Raw genomic sequence first — 6,026 nt, 5'->3', positions numbered from 1 at the left:
AAACAAGACAGGGATGTATATATTTAATAATAAAAATAATGAAAAAAGCAATAATAAAAATTAATAAAATAAAAACAAGAAATAATTAAAATTAATGAAATAAAAAATAAAACAAGCAATAATAAAAATTAATGAAATAAAAAATAAGTATTTTATATTTTTAAATATTAATTAAAAAAATAACCCAAGGCAGACCTAATGGCCACTGACTCACCTTTCCTTCTGCTCCTCCTCCTCCTCCTTTTTAGGCTCGCGTGCACGTGCAGGGAAGCGGGGCAGGCGCGTGTGCTGCCGCTGGCCCCTGCTGAGGCCCGGGCAGCATGCACAGAGGAGCCCGTCCCCTTTGGCCAGCCAGCCAATGGCTGGCTGGCAACAAAGCAGGGGACAAGCTCCTGCTTTAGAGCCCCCCGGGCGCACGCGCCTGAAAGCCCTGGCCCTGGAGCCGCGACGGCAGTGGTGGCGGCTCTGCTGTCACCGAGAAGGAGGAGGAAGGCGGAGCCGGAGGAGGAGGTGGGCTGGCGCTGCCCACCACTCCAGGAAGGGAAGGAGGAGGTGGGTTGGTGCCGTGGCCAGCCGCATTAGCGGCAGTGGCAATGGCCGCAGGAGCGGGCCCCGGACTGGGACAAATACATGGGTGGGGGCCAAACTGGGCTGTGACTGGGAGGGGGCCCCAAAAGCGGGATTATCTTGGCAGCCACCGGGATATGGCATCCCTACCCGCACCGCCCTCCCTTGCCTCGCCTCTGTCTTTCTGTCTTCTCTGCATGGCCTGCCCAGCCTCTCCCTCCCAACAACAGGAAGACTGGAGTCGTGGCCATGTGGGGCCTGAGGGGAGGTGCCAGGCTGGCAAAAGGGAGCTCTGGAGGAGAGGGAGGGACAGACGGATGAGAGGCTGCATCAGGCTGCATCCACACTGGAAAAATAACTGGGTTTTTGGCAGCGCTTTAACTCTTTTCCTGGCTCAAAGCTATGGAACTCTGGGAGTTGGAGCATGTTGTGGGGCCCTGATATCGAGGTTTGAGTGTTTTCCTGGCTCAAAGCTATGGAATTCTGGAAGTTGACATATGTTGTGGGGCCCAGAGCTCAAAGCTTAAGTCTTTTCTGGCCTCCATTTATAGGAGATGTCCTACATTTCACACTTCTGCCCAGAAGGAATTTCAAAACATCCTCTTTTTTTGTAACATGACCAAATGTCCTCCTTTTCTAGGATGTGTCCTATGTTTCAACTTTCTGGCCAGGAGGAATGTCAAAATGTCTTCCATTTTTGGTAGGATGACCACATGTCCTCCTTTATCCAGGACACGGCCTACATTTCCACCCAGGAGGAATTTCAAAACATCCTGTTTTGTTCAGAGTTTGCCTTTGCCAGCCTTTACATGAGGCTGAGAGTGTGTGACTTACATGCCTAGTGGGTTTTCTTGCTTTGTTCAGAGAGTTTGCCTTTGGTGACTTGGGTGTGTGCGAGTGTGCGCCTTCAAGAGGTTTTCTTGGTAGATTTGTTCAGAGGGAATTTCTCTTCACCTTCCCTTAAGGCTGAGAGAGTGTGACACAAGCCCAGTGACTTTTTTATGCCCAAAGAAGGGATCGACCCTTGGTTCTCCTCCACCGCTGCCTCCTGCCACACTTCCTCAGATGCATTTAGTCTCAGAAGTGCTCCAAAATCTCTATGTCTTTGAATTCTTTTATTATTATTATTATTATTATTAACTGAAAGAAAGAAGTTGGCAGCATGAGCTTTCCTAAAGTCTGCTTCTTCAGATGCATTTAGTCTCAGAGGTGCAACAAGATCTCCACAATATAAGCATTTATATTACTTTTTTTTTTTAAATAATGTTTTTGGCTTTTAGTTGTTATGTCCTCCATTTTTCTTAAATGTCCTATGTTTTGGGGTAAATCTTGTCCTACATTTTGAGGTAAATTTTATACTACATTTTTTCTACATTTTGTCCCAGTTTGGTGGTAGAAAATTATGACAACCGAGCCACGACATGCGGCTCCTTTATCCACTGCAACAGAGGCAGCATAAGCACTCTGGAGGGGCGCTTTGACGTCCCTCGTGCGCTGCACCATTTGGACTAGAAATAAACTTTCATTCATTCATTCATGTAGTAGCTGTTCCTGTGCATCTTTACTCACAAGCTGAATCATGAGGTGCCCTGAAAGGACGTTATATTTCGATTTCTACTTCCTGTATTCATATTTCTAGGGGGAAAGTGTTCGAGGGATTTCTTTTTTGCCTCAACAGTCAAAATAATATGTGGCCTTGGGTACTCTTCACCTTCAGGCAGTCTTAAGCTGCATCTGCACTGCAGAAATAATCCAGTTTGATTCCATTTTAACTGCCATGGCTCAAAGCCATGGAATTTTGGGAACTGTAGTTTTGTGAGACATTTGACTTTCTCTGTCAGAGAGCTCTGGTGCCACAACAAACTACAATGCCCAGGATTCCATAGCATTGAACCAAGGCAATTAAAGCGGTGTCAAACTGGATTATTTCTGTAGTGTGGATGCACCTTGAGCCCCCCAAAACAAGTAAAAATAATCCATTTTGACATCGCTTTAACTACCATGACCCAATGCTATGGAATTCTGGGAACTGTAGTTTTGTGAGACATTTGACTTTCTCTGTCAGAAAGCTCTGGTGCGACAACAACCTACAATGCCCAGGATTCCATAGCATTGAGCCAAGGCAATTAAAGCGGTGTCAAACTGGGTTATTTCTGCAGTGTGGATGCAGCCTGAGCCCCAAAAAACACTGCAGAAATAATCCAGTTTGAGATCGCTTTAACTGCCCCTGGGCTCAGTGCTAGGGAATCCTGGGAATTGTAGTTTATTGTGGCACCAGCAGAGCTCTCTCTGACAGAAAAGGCAAAATGACTCAAAACTAGTTCCCAGGATTCTGTAGCATTGAGCCAGGGCAGTTAAAGCGGTCTCAAACTGGATTATTTCTGTAGTATGGATGCAGCCTTAGTCATTTTTACAGGCTTAATTTAAAAAAGCTTTCAATGTTTATGTGGTCTTTAATTGTTTGTTCAGAATATTATCCAGTTAGTCCAAGGCGATGAGATTACCTACACCAATACACTCTCATGGTGTTGGGATGCTGGCTGGCTGTATTTCAACAGGATTATTACACTGTCCTCCTTTGGCTGGCTGCTCCAGTGTGCAGAATGTCCTAGCAGCAGATCAGTACAATTAAGTGGGGGAGGAATACGATTTACATCCAGGAAAGCTTTACTTTGCAGGATCCAAGATCTTGGCTGCAGTGAGCTAAGCTGAGTGACACAAGGGTAACACAGAGCTGGAAGGCACAAAACTGGAAGAGAACTGGAGAGCCAAGCTGGTGTAATAGTTTGAGTGCAGACTAGGATTCTTGGAGACTAGGGATCAAATCCCTGCTTGACCATGGAAACCCACTTGCAGACCTCAGGCGTGTCACATTCTTCCAGCCTCAGAGGAAAGCAGAGGTAAACCTTCCCTGAACAAATCTCTGGGTCACCATAAGTCTGTGTTGACTTGAAGGCTCATAAGAACAGATGGATTGATATCTTAATGTTTAACTTATTCCAGAGGAAGAAGAGGGGTATAGAGAGGAGATTTGGAAAGTTGCAGTTCCATTCCCAGACTGATGGTATTTTACCCTGCAGTTTTCAAATGGAGCTAGTGAGGTCTGTGCAGGTCTCTTTGCACATGCTAGAGCTTTGGACTGGAAAAAGGCAAAAGGGGCAGAGGATGGGTCATAATGCTATCTATGTTGTTTTTTTTTGTTTTTTTTATTTATATACCGCTATTCCAAAGATCATAGCGGTGAACAGCAAGTAAGCTAATTAGCAAGTAAGCTAATTTGCCCCCAACAGTCTGGGTACTCATTTTAGCGACCTTGGAAGGATGCAAGCCTGAGTCGAGCTTGGGCCCTTTTGCTGGTCTTGAACTCGCAACCTTGTGGTCTTGAGTGAATGGCTGCAGTACAGGCATTTACCCACTGCGCCACCATGTTCCTGGTTGACCCATAGCAAAATAATAAGCATGGATGCAGAGAAGGAAACATGGAGCCAAACATGATGCATGATCCAGTTCCAAAGCTGCTGTCAGCCTGTTTTAAAAACAGTAGGTAAAGTAAAGAGGGAGTTGGGATGTTATTTCTAAAACCAAGATGATCAAAGGGAATTCACTTCTTGCCATTAGCATATGAAGAGTCCCATGTGCAACAAAGGTACCAAGGTTGGTAGGTTGCAGACTTGCATTGGGAACCATGTGCACAGTGTCCGGTAGTAAAGGTTCCTGTGGTTCATCACTGTTAGCAATTTATAATGGACCTGTTAATACTTTTTCTTCTGGGGGTTTGGCTTGCTTGATTTTCCTTGAGTAGTTTGGTTAGGTTCCTAAAAGAAATTCACAGCTGGAATTACCAAAACACCAAAAGTGTGTGTGCAAGTTTTTGATTTCTCCAGAACTCTTTCTTCCAAGTGATGACAAAAATTTAGAGGATGGAGGCAAGAAATAATGACATCCCAAAATCAGGGTAGAAGGCTATGAGCCTGCAGTCGGTCTCATTTTCAAGATGGAGACTGGAGATAGACATTCATTAGTCATTAGTAGGCAAGTATAAGATCACAGTACATACAGGTTGAGTCTCCTTTATCTGAAATGCTTGGGATTTGAAGTGTTTTGGATTTCAGACTTCTTTGGATATCACAATACATGTATTTGCATACACTATGCAAATAATTTATCTTGGAGATGACATATAATGCGATAAAAATAATATCTTGGAGATGGGACCTAAGTCTAAATACAAAATTCATTTGTTTCATAGATACCCAATACACATAGCCTGAAGGTAATCTTTGATACATTATTTTCAATATTTTGGTGCATGAAATAGTTTGTGTACAGTGAACTGTCAGTAAGCAAAAGTGTCACTAAGCCATCCAAAAAGAGAGTTGGTTTTTGGAATATTTGTTTTCAAACTTCTAGATAAGAGGGAAGCAAGCACATTAAGCATTCTCGGGACAAAGTAATACGGCTCCCTCCTCCCTAACTCCAAAAATGAAAGTCTGCCTAGAGCTGAAGTGTTTCTTGTTTTGATTAGATGCTGACTCAGCACTTGAGAGAAGCATTGGCCAGAGTTTAAACTCTTGGCATACCAAAGATTAAATGCTGGTGATTTAATGAGGTTGAAAGTCCAGACGTGCAAATGATTTACACTCTTATCCCGAATCTCCCTTAGCCAGACTCCCAGAACAAGATGGAGATTCCGGAATAGAGGGGGAAAATGTGTCACTTCATCTGTTGCTTAGGCCCCATTCATACTGGGGTAAAAGACATGGAGGGAACTGGGATGATCCGGATGCCCCTCCCCCGAATCGCTCCGTTAGCAAGTGCCCACTACAAATTGAAATCAAATGCATTTTGACAGAAATCGAATGCATTCTGTAGATTGGCCGCTGCCAATCAAGCTATCGTCATGGTGACGTTTGCAGGGCATCAGGGGAAGTGTCCTCCCTTTTTAAAGAGCCAGGCACAGGGGTTTCAGCGGCTGAAGCAGGGAGAAAGATGCCTCTCTCTCTCTCTCTCTCTTTTTTAATAAACCTGTGGGCTTTTGGGTCAGATCTGCCCCTGTCCCAGGCAGAGGATGGGATTGCCATGCTTTTTTTTTTTGCTTTTAAAAGCAACATTAGCTTTCCCTTTGCTTCCCTTGCTGTATCTGCTCAAGAAGACAAATCATTCGCATGTTCGCTCAAAAAAAATTGTTAAAAATGTAACATTGATTGTTTGCAACATTTGTAGCTTCTCCCTCTGCAGAAAGCAAGTGCAAGCCTGGCTCCATCTGCCTCTGGAATAGAAACCATGCGCATGTGCGCTCAAAAAATAATGGTTAAAAATGAAACATACATTCTGGAATAGAAATTGTTTGCATTTGAAAAGGGGGGGGGTTTGCCTGACATGAGCTCCGTTCATGACCTGATTTTTCCCTCCTGCAAGGGAAGGAATGCCCAGCGACAGAGGGCTTTGGGCAGGGGATG

The sequence above is a fragment of the Sceloporus undulatus genome, chromosome 2, assembly GCF_019175285.1.
Source record: "Sceloporus undulatus isolate JIND9_A2432 ecotype Alabama chromosome 2, SceUnd_v1.1, whole genome shotgun sequence".
NCBI classification, from domain to species: Eukaryota; Metazoa; Chordata; class Lepidosauria; order Squamata; family Phrynosomatidae; genus Sceloporus; species Sceloporus undulatus.
Note: the sequence above shows the minus strand (reverse complement) of the source record.